Below are 20225 nucleotides of genomic sequence, written 5' to 3'. Positions count from 1 at the left end.
TTTCGCAAAGTTCATTTGCCTATTTCCCCTCTGAAGACTGGGAATCAGATCCATTTCGTATCCTGCCACTGAGCGTCCAGGGACAAGTCATCCAAGGAGAATGGTATCCTATGTCACCTGTCATGGATCCTAAATATCTGTGTTGAGGATCGTCTACAAATGTGCCCAGGCCGACTCCTGCTGTTGTGGAGGTTTGGCCTACCCAGCGGGCACCAACCAAAGTACCTCGGCCTACTACTGCTGACGAAGAGGTTTGGCCGACCCAGCAGGCACCTACACATGATCCCCCAGTGGCGCAAGCTGCTGCTGTACAAGTGGTGGTCAAAGTGAGCCCGACCATCACTGATTCCAGTTTGTCACACGTGTCATGGAATACCCACGTCAGCCCTATGGAGGGGGCACAGTCTCGTGGTCCTAGGTATATGTCACCGCCTAGAAAATAAGGTTAGGACGGAAAGTTGCCAGGCTGCAGTGCCTGAATCCGGTAAAATGCTTGCTACTTCTTAAGTCGAAAAGACTGACTGTGTTTCATGCGGAAGCATTGTTGTTGTTACAGGTTACGCATAGCTCAAGGAGTTCATTTGCAACCATATACGTAAGCATGTGCCCGGCTTTTAGCCGTGATCCTTTACTGAGAACTCAAAACGTACCAGAACTGTGGAGCGGTACTAAAAAATAAATTTAAAAAAATTATATATATATATATATATATATATATATATTGTCAGAGTAATATATGTTGGTTATCCCATTTTGCACAGGTGCATACAAAATGTTGTTTTATTGTGTTATCTACAGGCATAATGTAATAAAGTGTACAGTATATAACATGTTTGTACAAAAATGTCCCAGTGTACAGCGTCTTTTGTTTATGGCAATTTATATAGGAGGTATCCTGACAAGATCGGGAGAAGCATATCCTCTACCTCACCGCCATGGCAAATACCAGCTAGGTACCGTGAATAATAGTACCTTGTATAAAAGTTGTCAATATAGTATGTCATCTATTTCAGACAGTCTAGCATAGTCAAATGCTAATGTCATATAAATAAGTGTATTGTTCATAAACTAGCTCAGTATAATAGCTAGTTAGGACGGTAGCCAGGATGTATATTACCAGTCCACAATTGTCTAAGGTACACATGTCTAATAATTTTTCTTGTCCACGTATGCAGGGCACTCTACTGGCCAGAGGGTTCCCCTGAGATATAAATAAAGCATGCTTAGAGACAGAATTGCTGTATACAAAGGTAACATTGTTGTATGGTGTAAAACATGTATAGAGTTCTGGGGAGAAGTAGCTAGTGCCAATGGGCTGCAACAAATGTGTTCAAGTATGCTTAATTGTGTTCAGTCTGCAGTTACAAGGTTCATTGATACCACATGTTTATTACCTCAAAACAAAGGAGCATGTATGGACATTTTCACAAAGTGCTACATGGACTCATCCCCAGTTCTTTGTTGTTAACTATTCAGACCTGTGAAAGGCATTCGCTAATAATGCCCCAGGAACTGTCATCACCAGGCCCCTGTGGCCTCTTCCAGTTGTCCACCCTCCAGGGCTGGGCGCTGAGGACGGCTGTGTTTAAGAGGGGGAGTTTGTGGTGGCCCAGTATGGGAGGTATGCCCCCGTACCCTTGCTGCCCTGTCAGGCAGCCTTCTTACAGTGTCCCCTAGTGAATATTTTGTTCTGCCTGTATTTTATTGTATAATGTATATAAGGATGATATAGCTTCAAGAATGTTAACATGTGATTACCAGTTGTTATGTGAGTTGTCATCTGAGTGTAACCCAGGAGGTATCAGTGACCATGTGACCAAAGGGTGACTTATGGGACCCTTACAGAGTTTCCCCTATAAAAGCCCTGGGAGGAGTCTCTTCTCTCTCTTGTAGCTGAGTTGCAGTGCAGTCAAGTCCTAGAGTGTGTGTCTCAAGTCAAGTCAACTAAAGTCATCTGTCTTAAGTCAGCGTGGCCTGCATCAATATTGTCCCAGTCCACTACAAGTCCCAGCAAGCCCTAAGGTCTCTGAAGTCACTTTTCACCTCCGTGGGCCTAGCTTAACGTTATAGACTGTTCCATCTGTCACTCAGTAAAGCTATCATTGTCCGTAACTTGGAGTTGGAGTCATTATTGTCCCAGTACCTAGCCCAGGATCCAGCGGTATGCCTTCTGGTGGTATTGAGGATAAGCCACACCCTGGTGTCACGAATAAAAGGGGTTAATGCCATCTGCCCCTAGGGTAATTCCATCTGCCCTAAATCACACACGCTCTACCACACTGCCAACAACTATGAGTGGTATTATGGAAAAGTAGAAATGTTTGGAGGCCACAGCAAGCCAGCCACAATTTAACAGACCATGTAAAGTTACAGAGTGGGGTTGCTTTGTGCTGAGGCACATGTTGCAATAAGTAAGCAATGCTCTGCTTGACAATAACCACAAAGATCGAAATTTCATTAAAATTAACACACAACCTTCATATCATGAAGCTTGGTTACCATGACCAAGCAACTGCAGAAACGTCTCCAAGCTCAATACCAAACACTGAATGGAGTGGAGGAATAGGGCCATGAGGTTTTCAGCATGACTGTTGCCTGGGTGTGAAAGAACTTGTATGGGATGCACAGAGCCCAGTTCTCAACCCCATTGAACATCCTTGGAATGCACCAGAACAAAGTTCTAACCTCAGAAATACTCTTTTTGATTAATCGACACAAGTTCCCACAGACTCCCCAAAATCCTGTAGAAAGACTTCCCAGAAGAGCAGAAACTGTTATAACTACAAAAGAGGGAATACCTCCATAATACTACCCATAGATTTAGAATAGGTTGTCCTAAAAGCTGCAAGTGTTTGAATACTGTTTTCCATGTAGTTTAGAGTTTAATAACACTTGACTTACTCTGAAAATAAACATCATGGGGGAGATTTATCAAAACCTGTGCAGAGAAAAGGTTGTCCAGTTGCCCATAGCAACCAATCAGATCACTTCTTTGATTTTTCCCAGGCCTTTTCAAAAATGAAAGAAGCGAGCTGATTGGTTGCTATGGGCAACTCAGCAACTTTTCCTTTGGACAGGTTTTGATAAATCTCCCCCAATATCTAGAGATGAGCGAACTTTTGAAAAATTCGATTCGGCTGATTCGCCGAATAGGAGAGTCTCAATAGGAGTTTAGAGCACTTTGCCTTGTCCTAACACGCATGGGGAGTGTGCGGTGTTGGTGAAATAATACTGTTATTTAGTATGACATGCAGATTACAGGCATCTCTATTAGAATCACTGCTGCAGAGTGTCGATGTGGAAGCAGGGAGACCATATGGTGTCAAAATTAAAAAGAATAAAGATATTTTTTTATGTAATGTTAATTTAAAGGGGTATTCCAGAAAAAAAATATATATCAACTGGCTCCAGAAAGTTAAACAGATTTGTAAATTACTTATATAAAAAAATTAATCCTTCCAATAATTACCAGCTGCTGAAGTTGAGTTGTTCTTTTCTGTCAGACAACAGTGCTCTCTGCTGACACATCTGTCTGTTTTGGGAACTGCACAGAGTGGGATAGGTTTGCTATGGGGATTTGCTTCTACTCTGGACAATTCCCGAGACAGGTGTCATCAGAGAGCAGTTAGAAAAGAACAACTCAACTTCAGCAGCTCATAAGTACTGAAAGGATTAAAAAAAAATTATAGAAGTAATTTACAAATCTGTTAACTTTCTGGAGCCAGTTGATATATAAATAACCCCTTTAATTTAATTTGACTTTATTAACATTTTTGAGTACCCAATCTTGTGAGCATCGAGCTGGCAATCCTCCACCAGTCGAGATACCACCTGTTCCAGCCCCTGCCTCTCAGCGCCCCCCTGACTATGAAAGTGCAAATGTTTCATTTAATCAGTTATGGTTCAATTTTATCGCTCCAAGCTGTTTCATTGGATTCTTGTGATAATTCCACAGGTAATATGACGTAGAAGATCAGAAGGCCTCAGTCTTGAAAAGATTACATTGATTATTTTAAATTTAAGATTTATATTAGATTCCCAAGTTTAATGTCCCAGTGTTTACTTTGAACTAATACTATATGACCACTAAACTCAACCACATGGCGGAACTATTACAGAGCCTAGAGGTGGCAGCAGCATGAGGAGACCATAATCTGGCAGAATGACACAGCCTGGAATTGGCGGCAGCACGAGGAGACCATATAGTGGCAGAACGACCCAGTCTGGAGGTGGCAACAGCCTGACAAGACAATTGGGCTGCACAATAGAGAAGATTAAAGATATTTTTGACATTTTAAATTGAAGATTCTAGATATATTAAAATTTTAAAAGCATAAGGAGACCATATAGTGGCACAATGACACAGCCTGGATCTGGTGGCAGCATAAGTAGACAAGAGGGCTTCACAATCCCTAAGATTAAAAGATGAATTTTAAAATTGAAATTGAAGACTTATGGTAGCTATTGCTACCATAAAATATTTATTAGGTAATGTCCAAGGTCCAGCAGCATCAGTAAACCATATAGTGGCTGAACGGCACAGCCTAGAGCTGGCGGCAGCATGAGTAGACAATAGGGCTTCACAATCTCTACCATTAAAAGATGAATTTTAAAATTGAAATTTAAGATTACACTCCCAAGTTTTAATGTCCGGGCATGTGGTAACAAAGGACCAAATCTAACAAGAATCACATGTCACATGGCAGCACAATGAGAGAGCCTGGGGCTGGCATCAGAATGAGGAGACCATATAGTGGCTGAATGACCGCCTGGAGTTGGTGGCAGCATGAGGACACCATATAGTCGCTGAATGGAACAGCCTGAAGTTGGCGGCAGCATGAGTAGAACATATAGTGGCTAGAGATGTAGTGAATTGTTTGCCAGCGAACGGTTCCTGGCGAATTTAGCATGTTCGCGTTCGCCTCGCCGGGCGAACATATGTGAACTTCGATCCGCCCCTTATACTTTAACATTGCGGTAAACTTTGACCCTGTGAGTCAGAGTCAGCAGACACATTACAGCATATCAGCAGCAGTCCCTCCCTTCCAGACCCTCCTACCTCTTGCACTGACGCCATTTTACCCTCATTCAGCATGCTGCAGGCTTAGGAAGTGGAGGGTAAGAGAAGCTGCTCCTGCTGTATAGGGAAAGCGATAGCTAGGTTGCTGCTAGGTGGTGTATTCAGGGTTCAGTTTACTCCTAAAGCACGAGTGTAACATCTGCTTTAAGGACAGCACCCAAAAAAGCCCTTTTTAGGGCTCAAATATCAGTCCGTGTGTCTTGCAACAGCTGGAGGCACCCTGGTTGGGAGGGAACCTCTGGTTAAAAGGGGTACTCCAGAATAAAACTTAAGTTCCTTCAAGCAACTAACTACTACATTATTCAAAGGGCTGAAAGATATCAGTCCGTGTGTCTTGCAACAGCTGGAGGCACCCTGGTTGAGAGGGAACCACTGGTTAAAAGGGGTACTCCAGTATAAAACTTAAGTTCCTTCAAGCAACTAACTACTACAGTATTTAAAGGGCTGAAAGATATCAGTCCGTGTGTTTTGCAACAGCTGGAGGCACCCTGGTTGGGGACCACTGATTAAAAGGGGAACTCCGCTGGCAAGCTTTTTTTCTTTAAAGCAACTAACTACTACAGTATTCAAAGGGCTAAAATATATCAGTCCGTGTGTTTTGCAACAGCTGGAGGCACTCTGGTTGGGGACCACTGCTTAAAAGGGGAACTCCACTGGCAAGCTTTTTTGCTCATTGTCACACTAGTGCAAATCATATTTGGTGTGACAGTTGTGCAAATAAAAAAATAAAAAAACTTTTTTTGGCTGTTAAATAAAACCAGTCACTGTCAGTTCACGTCACAGTTGCCAGTTTTTTTTTGCCTGCAGGGCAAATTGTGTCACCCTAGTGCAAATCCAATTTGGTGTGACAGTTGTGCAAATAAAAAAAAAATAAATACCTTTTTTGGCTGTTAAATAAAACCAGTCACTGTCAGTTCACGTCACAGTTGCCAGTTTTTTTGCCTGCAGGGCAAATTGCGTCACCCTAGTGCAAATCACATTTGGTGTGACAGTTGTGCAAATAAAAAAAAATACCTTTAAATAAAACCAGTCACTGTCAGTTCACGTCACAGTTGCCAGTTTTTTTTGCCTGCAGGGCAAATTGTGTCACCCTAGTGCAAATCACATTTGGTGTGACAGTTGTGCAAATTAAAAAAAAAAACTTTTTTGGCTGTTAAATAAAACCAGTCACTGTCAGTTCACATCACAGTTGCCATTTTTTTTTTGCCTGCAGGGAAAATTGTGTCACCCTTGTGCAAATCACATTTGGTGTGACACTTGTGCAAATTAAAAAGAAAAAATACCTTTTTTGGCTGTTAAATAAAACCAGTCACTGTCAATTCACATCACAGTTGCCAGTTTTGGTGTGACACTTGTGCAAATTTAATCAAAAAAATGACAGGCAGAGGAAGGCCACCCCGCAGGGGCCATCGTGGTGCTAGGATTCCCTTTGGCCCTAGAATGGCCAGTGTTCAGAAGCCACGTACCCTGAACCCCCAAAGTTCTGAGGACTTAGTTGACTGGCTATCACAAGACACCCAATCTACTACAGCTTCCGCACGGGACCTTGACACACCATCCTTCTCCTCCTCTAGCTTAGCTTCGGGCACCTCTCATATTACCACTTGCCCGCCTGCCGCCACCACCAACACTAGCACCACAGCAGCTTTACTTGATCCGTCAGAGGAGTTATTTACAGATCAGTTTGAAGACATGAGTGATGCGCAACCATTATTGCCAGATGATGTAGTTAACAGGGATATGTCTCAGTCAGGCAGCATTACACACATGGACGTATGGTGTGATGATGATGTTGTACTGGCTGCTGCTTCCTTTCTTGAGGTGTCAGATAGCGGTGAAGGTGTTGATGATGACGATGTGTCCATGGATGCCCGCTAGAAGAGAAGAAGAGGGGGAAAGTTCAGATGGGGAGACAGAGAGGAGGAGGAGATGAGTTGGAAGCAGGGGGAGGTCGTCGCAAGGAGCTAGTAGCACAGTCAGACAGCACCCGGGGTCAGCCAGACGGGGCATGCTGTTGCCACCACCAGAATGCCATCATCGCAGAGCTCAGCAGTGTGGCATTTTTTTGTGTGTCTGCCTCTGACAACAGCAAGGCAATTTGCAACCGGTGCCAGAAGAAACTGAGTCGTGGGAAGTCCAACACCCACCTAGGCACAACTGCTTTGCGAAGGCACATGATGTCACATCACAAACGCCTATGGGATCAACACGTCAGTACAAGCAGCACACAAAGTCAAAGCTGCCATCCTCCTCCTAGTCCAGCATCTTCAGCCAGGTCAACCACTGCTGCCCTCCTTGCCCCCTCTCAACAATCCGTCTCTCCGTCTCTCGCCTTGAACAGTTCCTGCTCATCTGCCCACAGTCAAGTGTCTGTCAAGGAGATGTTTGAGCACAAGAAGCCAATGTCTCAAAGTCACCCCCTAGCCCGGCGTCTGACAGCTGGCTTGTCGGAACTGCTAGCCCGCCAGCTTTTACCATACAAGCTGGTGGAGTCTGAGGCCTTTAAAAAATTTGTAGCCATTGGGAGACCGCAGTGGAAGGTACCCGGACGAAATTTTTTTGCACAAAAGGCAATCCCCAACCTTTACTCCATTGTGCAAAAGGAAATTATGGCATGTCTAGCACACAGTGTAGGGGCAAGGGTCCATCTGACCACTGATACCTGGTCTGCAAAGCATGGTCAGGGCAGGTATATCACCTACACTGCGCATTGGGTAAACCTGGTGACGGCTGCCAAGCATGGAATGCGTTGCTCTGCAGAGGAGTTGGTGACACCGCCACGACTTGCAGGCAGGCCTGCTGCCACCTCCTCTACTCCTCCTACTCCATCCTCTTCCATAACATCCTCGGTCGAGTCCTCTTCCACTGCTGCATCTTGCTCCACATCACCGGCACCCCCCCCCCCCCCCAGCTCCCCAGGTGCTATTCCACATCCCGGATACGGCAGTGTCACACCATCTTGGGGTTGACTTGCCTCAAAGCAGAGAGTCACACCGCACCAGCGCTCCTGTCGGCCCTGAACACACAGGTGGACCAGTGGCTGACTCCGCATCAACTGGAGATCGGCAAGGTGGTTTGTGGCAACGGAACAAATTTGTTGGCAGCATTGAGGTTGGGCAAGTTGACACATGTGCCGTGCATGGCACATGTGTGTAATCTGATTGTACAACGCTTTGTGCTCAAGTACCCAGGCTTACAGGATGTTCTGAAGCAGTCCAGGAAGGTGTGTGGCCATTTCAGGCCTTCCTACACAGCCATGGCGCACTTGTCAGATATCCAGCGGCGAAACAACATGCCAGTGAGGCACTTGATTTGTGACAGCCCGACACATTGGAATTCAACACTCCTAATGTTTGACCGCCTGCTCCAACAAGAAAAAGCCGTCAACGAATATTTGTATGACCGGGGTGCTAGGACATCATCTGTGGAGCTGGGAATTTTTTTGCCATGTTACTGGAAGCTCATGCACAATGCCTGTAGGCTCATGCGTCCTTTTGAGGAGGTGACAAACCTGGTCAGTCGCACCGAAGGCACTATCAGTGACATCATGCCGTTTGTTTTCTTCCTGGAGCGTGCCCTGCGAAGAGTGCTGGATCAGGCAGTTGATGAGCGTGAAGAGGAAGAGTTGTGGACACCATCACCACCAGAAACAGCCTTATCAGCATCGCTTGCTGGACCTGCGGCAATGCTGGAAGAGGATGTTGAGGAAGAGGAGTCAGAGGAGGAATATGGCTTTGGAGAGGACGAGGAAGACCAACCACAGCAGGCATCCCAGGGTGCTCCTTGTCACCTATCTGGTTCCCGTGGTGTTGTACGTGGCTGGGGGGGAGAAGATTATATATTCCCTGACATCAGTCAGGACGAGGAAGGGGACATGAGTAGCTCGGCATCCGTCCTTGTGCAAATGGGGTCTTTCATTCTGTCGTGCCTGTTGAGGGAGCCTCGTATAAAAAGGATGAAGGAGAACGACCTGTACTGGGTGTCCACGCTACTAGACCCCCCAATATAAGCATGAAGTGCCATGTTACCGCATTACAGCAAGGCGGAAAGGATTCAGCAGGTCCAAAAGAAATTAAGAAGTATGCTGTACACAGCGTATAAGGGTCATGTCACAGCACAACAGGGATCTAACAGGGGAAGAGGTGAAAGTAATCCTCCTCCCACGAACACGCCGGCAAGGACAGGATGCTTTACATACATGCTGTTGATGGAGGACATACGGAGCTTTTTAAGTCCTACGCATCGCCACAGCCCTTCGGGGTCCACCATCAGAGAACGACTTGACCGACAGGTAGCAGACTACCTGGCCTTAACCGCAGATATCGACACTCTGAGGATCGATGAACCCCTTGATAACTGGGTGTGTCGGCTTGACCTGTGGCCTGAGCTATCCTAATTTGCGCTCAAACTTCAGGCCTGTCCAGCTTCAAGTGTCCTGTCAGAAAGGACCTTCAGTGCAGCAGGAGGTATTGTCACTGAGAAGAGGAGACGCCTTGATCAAAAAAGTCTGGATTACGTCACCTTTATTAAGATGAATGAGGGATGGATCCCTAAGGGACCGACACTGGGCAATACATTTGACTGAACAAGGCCTGATCAGATGAGCTGCCTTGGCCTAAAAATGGTCCACACACTGCTGTATTTGAACTCTGAATGCCCGATGACTTGCGTGACTTATCCGCCACCAAGTAGGGTTCAAGCCGCAATGTTTTAGGGCACTGTAGCAGCGGCTGCGACAATACCCAATTTTTCATCCATGTGTACATGCCTAATTTTTCTGGCCTCTGCTGCTGCACTTGTTATGGTGCTGCAATTTTTCTGGCCGCTGCTACAGCTGCGACAATACCAAATTTTCCAGCCAGGTGTACATGCCTAATTTTTCTGGCCTCTGCTGCTGCACTTGTTATGGTGCTGCAATTTTTCTGGCCGCTGCTACAGCTGCGACAATACCAAATTTATCAGCCAGGTGTACATGCCTAATTTTTCTGGCCTCTGCTGCTGCACCTTTTCTGGTGCTGCAATTTTTCTGGCCGCTGCTACAGATGCGGCTGCGACAATACCAAATTTTTCATCCATGTGTACATGCCTAATTTTTCTGGTAGTCTCTGCTGACATCTCTGTCCATTTTAGCAACCGTGGATATTAGATGTATGCTAAGGGTAGCATGGTGGCTCAGAGGTTAGCACTGCTACCTTGCAGCGCTGGGGCCTTGGGTTCAAATCCCACTATGTGCTGCCTCAAGGGGGGCTCTAACTATGTGCTGCCTAATATGGGGGAATCTTATGTGCTGCCTAAAGGGGAGCTCTAACTATGTGTTGCCTAACATGGGGGAATCTATGTGCTGCCTATTTTGGGGGAATCTTATGTGCTGCCTAACATGGGGGAGCCTATGTGCTGCCTAATATGGGGGAATTTTATGTGCTGCCTAAAGGGAGGCTCTAACTATGTGCTGCCTAAAGGGGGTATCTAATTATGTGCTGCCTAATATGGGGGAATCTATGTGCTGCCTAAAGGGGGGATCTACCTATGTGATGCCTAAAGGGGGCTAAAGCACGTTATTCGAAAGAATGTAGGAATAATAGGTGATTTATGCCCTTTATGGATTAAAACCAGACTCTGCATCAACTATGTAATTTTCCATGGGAGTTTTGCCATGGATCCCACTCCGGCACGCCACAGTCCAGGTGTTAGTCCCCTTGAAACAACTTTTAAATCACTATTGTGCTCATAAAGAGTCCCTGTGGGTTTTAAAATCTGCCTGCCCATTGAAGTCAATGGCGGTTCGCCCGGTTCGCAAACTTTTACGGAAGTACGCGTTCGCGGTTCGCAAACTGAAAATTTTATGCTTGCGACATCACTAATAGTGGCTGAATGGCACAGCCTAGAGTTTGTGGCATAGTAAAATAGTTCATAAGGTTGAAAAAAGACCAGAGTCCATCTAGTTTAACAGTTTAACCTATATCCCTAATGAGTCCCTATTGAGTTAATCCAGGGGAGGGCAAAAAAGTTGGCGGCAGCATGAGTAGAACATGTAGTGGCTGAATGGCCCAGCCTAGAGTTTGTAGAAGCATGAGGAGACCATATAGTGGCTGAATGGCAAAGCCTGGAGGTGGTAAGCATGAGGATACCATATAGTGTCAGAATGGCACAGTCTGGAGGTGGCTGAAGCATGAGGAGACCATATAGTGGCTGAATGGAACAGCCTGGAGTTGGCTGAAGCATGAGGAGACCATATTGTGGCCGAATGGCACAGCCTGGAGGTGGTGTAGCATGAGGAGACCATATAGTGGCCGAATGGCACAGCCTGGAGGTGGTGAAGCATGAGGAGACCATATAGTGGCTGAATGGCACAGCCTGGAGATGGCTGAAGCATGAGGAAACGATATAGTGGCTTAATGAGACAGCCTGGAGGTGACAGCAGCAGCAGCATCAGGAGTCCTGAAAGTGACCCGGTGACAGAGTGGTGCGGTGGGTGGCAATACAAGTACCCGGTGACAAAGGTGGGTGAAAAAAGGTCTGATGCGGAGGAATGTTTGTAAGTGGGGAGCAGCTCCTTTAATCTGTTTGGCACTATCCATATTTGTGAAGTGTTGGTGTGGCACCATGGTCAATCTACTCTGATGCATCAGGCATTGGTGGGTGGAAATCCTGGTTGATTCATGCCTGATTCATCTTCACAAAGGTCAGTCTCTCCACATTTTTCATGTCCTTGGGGTGACTATGGCTCCCAACACACTAAACACCCGCTCTGATGGCACACTACAGGCCTGGCAGGACAGCTTTTCCAGGGCAAACTCTGCTAGTTGTGGCCACAAATCAAAATTGGCTGCCCAGAAGTCCAACGGATCTTCAAGGTGTGTTGGCATGATCATGTCAAGGTATGCCACCACCTGCTGGTTCAGGTCCTGCTCCAGGTCTACCAGCTGCTGATGAGTTGCTTCACTATGCGGGTAGAAAGGAAGAAAGGTACTCATCAGCGACTGTAGACTCAGGCTGATGGAGCTGATACTGCTCCTGCCACCCCTCCCCAGAAGCCATGGTAGTGGAAGGTGAGCGCAGAGAACCCCCCAGTCAGACCTGCGAGAGGATGGACGATGGTGCTGGTAGGCATCCGCCAACAGACTACGTAGGATGTCTCTGTAGTAGGTCAGTTTGTCCTCCCTCTCAGTGGGTGTGAAAAAGGCCCCCATTTTGTGCCAGTAGCGAGGGTCCAATAAGGCGGAGAGCCAGAAGTCATCCCGCTGCCGAATGGTGAAAATTCAGCTGTTACTTCACAAGCAAGTGAGCATGCATTGTGCCATTTGTGCAAGTGACTCGGAGGGACTCCCTGCCTCCATCTCCACTGCATACTGTCATGGTGTGTAAGGGTCCTCTGTCTCGCCTTGCTCATAACCCTCTAGCTCCTCTGGCTTTTCCTGCTCCTCCTCTCATGTCAGATTACTAGTAAACCACCCATTTGGCAAAACATAAACTATGCACCACCGTGCCCTTCCCCCTCCTACTTCAGTTCAGCCCCCACAGGGCTCATGTTGTCATGAGATGTAGGTGCCATGTCTCCATTGCCCTGACCTGCCATCGTTTCCAACACGTGTTGTAGAAACATAGAAACATAGAATGTGTCGGCAGATAAGAACCATTTGGCCCATTTAGTTTGCTCAATAATCTGAATACTACGAATAGTCCCTGGCACTATCTTATATGAAGGATAGCCTTATGCTTATCGCATGCATGATTAAACTCCTTCACTGTATTTGCAGCGACCACTTCTGCAGGAAGGCTATTCCATGCATCCACTACTCTCTCAGCAAAGTAATACTTCCTGACATTACTTTTAAACCTTTGCACCTCTAATTTAAAACTATGTCCTCTTGTGGTAGTTTTTCTTCTTTTAAATATGCTCTATTCCTTTACCGTGTTGATTCCCTTTATGTATTTAAAAGTCTCTATCATATCCCCTCTGCCTCTTCTTTCTTCCAAGCTATACATGTTAAGGTCCTTTAACCTTTCCTGGTAAGTTTTATCCTGCAATCCATGTACTAGTTTAGTAGCTCTTCTCTGAACTCTCTCTAGAGTATCTATATCTTTTTGAGATACAGCCTACAGTACTGTGCACGATTCTCCAAGTGAGGCCTCACCAGTGTTCTGTACAGCGGCATGAGCACTTCTCTCTTTCTACTGCTTATACCTCTACACCTATACATCCAAGCATTCTGCTAGCATTTCCTGCTGCTCTATTACATTGTCTTCCTACCTTTAAGTCTTCTGAAATAATTACTCCTAAATCCCTTTCCTCAGATACTGAGGTCAGGACTGTGTCAAATATTCTATATTCTGCCTGAGGGTTTTTACGCCCCAGGTGCATTATCTTGCACTTATCCACATTAAATTTCAGTTGCCAGAGTTCTGACCATTCTTCTAGTTTTCCTAAATCCTTTTGCATTTGGCATATCCCTCCAAGAACATCAACCCTGTTACATATCTTTGTGTCATTAGCAAAAAGACACACCTTACCATCGAGACCTTTTGCGATATCACTAATGAAGATATTAAACAAAATTGGTCCCAGTACAGATCCCTGAGGTACCCCACTGGTGACAAGACCTTGCTGTGAATATTCTCCATTGACTACAACCCTCTGTTGTCTGTTACTCAGCTACTGCCTAATCCACTCAACAATATGGGAGTCCAAGCTCAATGACTGTATTTATTGATAAGTCTTCTATGTGGGACAGTGTCAAAAGCCTTACTAAAATCTAGATATGCGATGCCTACTGCCCCACCACCATCTATTGTAATAAATGAAGCAGTGGAATGACGTCGTTAATCCCGTAATCCTGGCGACTTACTAATAATGTGTTTTACTCAAAGGGCCTGAGCAAATGGCAGTTGTCGCGTATGAGCTGCCACTGGTTGACATTGAAGTTACACAGGAGAGTACACCTATCCGCTTGAATCATCAAGAAATCGGTGATGGCTTTTCTCTGTTCATATAGTTGGTTGAACATATTTAGGGTGGAATTCTAACGTGTGGCAAAGTCGCAAATAAGACTATGTTAGGGGATACTGTTCTGCCGCTGCAGCTTAAGGAAGGTGTGCTTTGTGGTACACGAGTGGCTGAAGTGCATGCAAAGTTTCCTTCCCATTGTTATTGTTTGCAAATGGGGGGAACACTTCAGGAACCGCTAGACAACCAGATTGAACACGTGTGCCATGCAGGGCGCATTGCTCAGCCTTCCCAGTCGCAGAGAAGATGTTCTTCCCAAGCCATGGTCCGATTTCTTTACAAATTACTTTTACCAGTTCCTCCCCTGTGTGACTCTGTTCGCCAAGGCAAACCATGTGAAGAACAGCCGCCGTGCCCTTCACACATGGTATGCTGAAGGGGCACTGAGACTTGTCTGGGCAGTGGAGGCTGAGGACACGGTGGAGGATGAGGAGGTGGATTCGCACACTGTCACAGGACCAATGGCCTGAGAGCATGGAGGAGGAAGCGGCGTGACCTGTCCAAGTTGGTGTTGTGGCTGTGCAGGAACCACATTCCCCCAGTGAGCCGTAAAGGACATGTATTGTCCCTGACCATAGTTACAGCTCCAGACGTTGGCGCTGCCGTGCACTTTGGTACACGCCGACAAGCTCAAGGACTGGCCCACCTTCTCTTCCACAAAATTGTGCAGGACTGGTACTGCCTTCTTTGCAAAGAAATTACCACTTGGCTCTCTCCACCTCCGCTCGGCACAAGCCATCAGTTCTCTAAAAGGTGCAGAGTCCACCACCTGAAATGTGAGGGACTGCAACACCAGCAACTTGGACAGGAACACATTCAGCTTCTGTGCCGTTGGATGAGTGGGCGCATACTGTTGTCTCTTGGACAAGGCTTCACCGATGGATTGTTGGTGAAATGACTGACTAAAAGTAGGAGGAGCAGGAGCATCTGGAGCGACAGAAGGAGGGTATGACACACAGCTCCCTTCGGCTGAGGTGGTGGAGCCTTGTCTGGCTGAAAGAGGGAGTGTCGTGCCACTGGGTGATGCAGCAGGCTGGACCACTACATCGGAGCCACGGTTCTCCCAGACCACTTTATGGTGTTGCAGCATATGTTGACGCAGGGCCGTGGTGCCAGCATTGGGACCCTGGCCACGCTTCACCTTCTGCCGACATATCTTGCATTTGGCTATTTTAACCTCCTCCGGATGCTTGATGAAAAACTGCCACACCGCTGAGTAGCTTATTTTCCCACCAACAGTCCGCACTAATTGACTGCTACTGCCGCCGTCTCCAGGAACCCCTGTTCCACTACCTCCTGGGAAGGTAGTCTGCCGCAAAGCAGGTGGTCTTCCCCGGGCACGTTTGACTCCAGAATTTCCACTTCTGCCTCCTTGCTGACTGCCAATTATGCTATGACTTTGCTGGCTCAGCTGCGGTCTCACGGACAACCTGCAACCCTTTTCTCATGATGATAATGAAGCACCTTCTGCAACCGGCTTCCAATTGCGATTGGCTTCAACATTATAAACAAGTGTCTGCACTTCATTGATGTCCTCCTCCGGTTCCTCAACAATGTCTGTTTCAGGATGTCTCCTCCCCTTCTTGGCTGGGCAGTACTTTTGGCTCTTCTTTCACAGTATCTAGGCCCTTGACAGAAAAATGCGCTACAGTATTTTTTAAAAAGTATTTGAATAAAACACCATCCGGTGATTACTTTTCCCTGGCCTTTCACAGTATCTAGGCCCTTGAGAGTTTAACAGTTACCAAATAGTACACTACTTAGATGTAGATATGTGCACTTATGAAGGCAGAAAAATGCGCTACAGTCCACTTAAAAAAAGTATATGAGTACAGCACCAGCCGGTGAGTACTTTTGCCTGGACTTTCATAGTATCTAGGCCCTTGACAAATTAACAGGTACACAATAGTACACTACTTAGGTACTTAGTAGGTATGTGGTATGCACTTATGAGGGAAGAAAAATGTGCTACACTTAAAAAAGTATTTGAGTAAAACACCAGCCAGTGATTACTTTTCCCAGGTCTTTCACAGTATTTAGGCCCTTGAGAGTTTAACAGGTACAAAATAGTACACTACTTAGATGTAGGTATGTGGTATGCACTTATGAGGGAAGAAAAATGCGCTACAGTACACTTAAAAAAGTATCTGAGTACAAGATCAGACGATGAATACTTTTGCCTGGACTTTCACAGTACCTAGGCCCTTGACAGATTAACATGTACAAAATAGTACACTACTTATATGTAGGTATGTAGTATGCACTTATGAAGGCAGAAAAATGCGCTACAGTAAGCTTAAAAAATGTATTGGAGTAAAACACCAGCTGGTGATTACTTTTGGCTGTCCTTTTACAGTATCTAGATCCTTGACAGATTAACAGGTACAAAATAGTACACTGCTTAGATGTACATATATGGTATGTACTTATGAGGGCAGAAAAATGTGCTACAGTACGCTTAAAGGGGTACTCCGGTGAAAACCTTTTTTCTTTTAAATCAACTGGTGCCAGAAAGTTAAACATATTTGTAAATTACTTCTATTAAAAAATCCTAATACTTCCAGTACTTATTAGCTGCTGAATGCTACAGAGGAAATTCCTTTCTTTTTGGAACACTGATGACATCACGAGCACAGTGCTCTCTGCTGACATCTCTGTCCATTTTAGCAACCGTGCATAGCAGATGTATGCGAAGTGCAGCATGGTGGCTTAGTGGTTAGCACTGCTGCCTTGCAGTGCTGGGGCCTTGGGTTCAAATCCTACTAAAGACAACAATAAATAAAGACTTCTTCTTATTATTATAATAACGTCAGCAAAGAGCACCGTGCTCGTGATGTCATCAGAGAGCATCCCAAAAAGAAAAGAATTTCCTCTGTAGTATTCAGCAGCTAATAAGTACAGGAAGGATGAAGCTTTTTTAATAGAAGTCATTTACAAATCTGTTTAACTTTCCAGAGCCAGTTGATTTAAAAGAAAAAAGGTTTTCACCGAAGAACCCCTTTAAAAAAGTATTTGAGTAAAAAACAGCCGGTGATTACTTTTCCCTGGCATTTCACAGTATTTAGGCCCTTGAGAGTTTAACATGTACAAAATAGTACACTACTTATATGTAGGTTTGTGGTATGTACTTATGAGGGCAGAAAAATGTGCTACAGTACGCTTAAAAATATGTATTTTTGCACAATACCAGCAGTACACAACAGTGCTGCAGCACACAGTCTCTGTGTCCTAAACCCAAAATTGCCCTCTCTCACAGACTATTAGGAATGGACTGCTGGGTATTACACTGTCTACAGACTAGTATAACCAGCAGAGCATTTGTTGGGGAACAAAGACACAGAATTGCGCTGAAATATTATTCCTGCCTCCTCTGCTAAGGTTTATGAAGTTGAGGCTTGTTGAAATGTATGAGGCAACACATAGCTCTCTGCCCCTCTCTGTAATACAATGCTGTAGAAAGAGACCTGGAGGTTGATAACTGCAGTAAAAATTATTTTGTGTGAAAAATGCACTGCTCTCTGTCTACCAGAACGTTGATGTGACTATGAGGTTAAACACTGCTGTAAAAAGCTTGTCTTTGTAACACACAGCGCTGTCCTATCTCTGTGCAGTGTGCCGGAATATGCCTGCCAATTATATAGGGCTGTGACATCACAGGGGTGACTGCCTGCTGAAAGGCAGCATTCTGCATGTGATTCAGGGTCGTCCCCCCTACCCTTGTTCCCCCCTTCCCAGAGTTCCTTGCCCCATGTCCTCACATGTGGATCCACCATTTTAGATGCCCTGAAGCCTGGACCGCACTAAATGTAGTTTAATGAAGCGATTTGCACGATAGAATCGTGGCGATATTCGCATTAGTTGGGAATCAAATTTTTCATGAAATTCGTAACGAATTCAGATTCGTCAGCTTCAATTAATCTCTAATTATATCCAAATCTAAATTTATCTTTAAAAATTAGTTTAGTAAGAGCAAAGTACCTGCTTTGAAATGTATCTGTAGTATGTTAATAAAGTTTACTTTATGGTTTGTGGTAGGACTGGTAAAACTGTTTTATAAAAATTTTGTACAATTGAATTGTCTTAGTCTCTATGGCTGATTTTCTATTGTTGTTGACATATGGGAACCTCCTATGATTGTATAACTTCCCATTATTGTAGTGAAGACTTAGGTTTCTATACATATTCTGCTGAACATTTCCATTATACTCTTATTTCTATACATTTTTATATTTCTTGTTTATTTCTTCTCCGACATGTGAATGCATTCCCATTTATTCTCTCTTTGCTGCGCCTCATCATCAATGACTATGACAATTATTGACTTATAACCACAAGACATTCAATCTGAAAAACATAATACCTAAAACATGCTGTAATTCAGCCTAACAGGCATATGCGTGCAGAGTGTAGCCACATCATCTACTCATTGTAAGTATTTGTCTACATATCCTAACTTGTCTGAAAGAGAAACCCAACAACAGATATCAAGTACTAACACTTTTAGGATATTCACATATAGTAAATTATAAAGTTTGTATATTCTTAAAGGGGTATTCCAGGAAAAAACTTTTTTTTTATATCAACTAGCTCCAGAAAGACAGTGCTCTCTTTGGACACATCTACTTGTCTTGGGAACTGTCCAAAGCATTAGAGGTTTGCTATGGGGATTTGCTCTTACTCTGGAAAGTTCCTACTCTGGACAAGCAGAGGTGTCAGCAGAGAGCATTGTTGTCAGACAGAAAATAACAACTCAACTTCAGCAGCTGATAACCACTGGAAGGATTAAGATTTTTTAATAGAAGTCATTTACAAATCTGTTTAACTTTCTGGAGCCAGTTGATATAGAAAAAAAAGGGTTTTCCTGGAATACCCCTTTAACATTGTGAACAAAAATACACATTGGGGTAGATTTGGCAAAACCTGTGTAGATGAAAAGTTGCCCAGTTGCCCATAGCAACCAATCAGATGGCTGCTTTCATTTTTCACAGACTTCATTGAAAATGAAAGAAGCAATCTGATTGGTTGCTATAGACAACTGGTCAACTTTTCCTCTACACAGGTTTTTTTGAATCTCTAGTCTAGTTGCTGTTAGTCTCCTATTGATTGTTATAGGACTAGTTCAGAAAGGGTCCAACAACAATAAAGAATATTCCATTAGTGCTTGCTGCTCACTATAATGTTACAGATCCAATAAGTCAAGTAACTATCTGACAATTTTTTTTAAGCAAATAAAGCCAATAAAAATGCCCATTCTGCCGCACTATGCTTTTTCTGTGAAAAAACTCTGCGGACAGATGTTAGCTGCAAGTGAATAGGAACTGCAAAATGCCATATCCACTTGGCATTTTTCAGTTTGGTGTTTTTTTTAGTCCTTTTGAAATTTGAGATTCATATTTGGTGCTGAGAGTTGTGATTGGCCGGATAATGCCGGCCAATCACAACTCTCAGCGCCAATTGTGAATGGGAATATGTCATGTGAAGAGAACTTCAGGAGTGCCACCCGCTGCGATCTGTCTATTAATGCAGGTACTACAACTCCCAGCATGGAGCAGAGTGTGCTCCATGTTGGGAGCAGTAGTACCTGCACTAAGAACAGATCACCCCAGTTGTCACTCTTGACACCCGTTGCTATCGTCCTTTATATTCCTGAGATGCAGAGCAGTTCTCTGGGAGTAGTAATAGTACCTAAATAATGTTGAAAATAGAGAGAACAAAGTTAAAAAGTAGTAAATATAAAAGACACTTTATAAAACACATTTTTAAAATATATTATTAATAAAAAGTTTTAAAAAAATGAATAAAAAAAATATTACTTTTACAATTAGGCTGCTTTCACACTATATAATTTCTCCATTTTAAAGACCCGTTATAATGTTCTTTAAGGAAACCCTGAAAACCGGCCATTAAACGGCCATAACAAGATCCAATACGTTACAAAATCCCAGTCAAGTCTATGGGATTTTATGATTAGCCGTTATGATCCGTTAATGCCCGTTATGAATAACGGACGTTATTTTGTGACGGGAGAAAATTAGAGCATGCACCTTTTTTCTACCGTCACAAAATAATGTCTGTTATTCATAACAGCATTAAACAGCATTAAAATGATGGATCCACATGTCAGTACATGGGGCAGGGGAT

General features: G+C 44.4%; 1 protein-coding gene across 1 annotated transcript in view; it reads right to left on the bottom strand.

Annotated features, from left to right (window-relative positions):
• Positions 1 to 18545, bottom strand: part of GJB3 (gap junction protein beta 3) — a 94124-nt gene extending 75579 nt beyond the window's left edge. The window contains exon 1 of the mRNA XM_056560570.1: positions 18445 to 18545. The gene's annotated coding sequence lies outside the window, so the exon portion shown is untranslated. The remainder of the gene's footprint in view (positions 1 to 18444) is intronic.
• Between the last annotated feature and the right edge of the window lie 1680 nt (positions 18546 to 20225).

The sequence above is a fragment of the Hyla sarda genome, chromosome 2, assembly GCF_029499605.1.
Source record: "Hyla sarda isolate aHylSar1 chromosome 2, aHylSar1.hap1, whole genome shotgun sequence".
In the NCBI taxonomy this organism is placed as follows: Eukaryota; Metazoa; Chordata; class Amphibia; order Anura; family Hylidae; genus Hyla; species Hyla sarda.
Note: the sequence above shows the minus strand (reverse complement) of the source record. Positions and strands in the feature narration are given on the sequence as shown.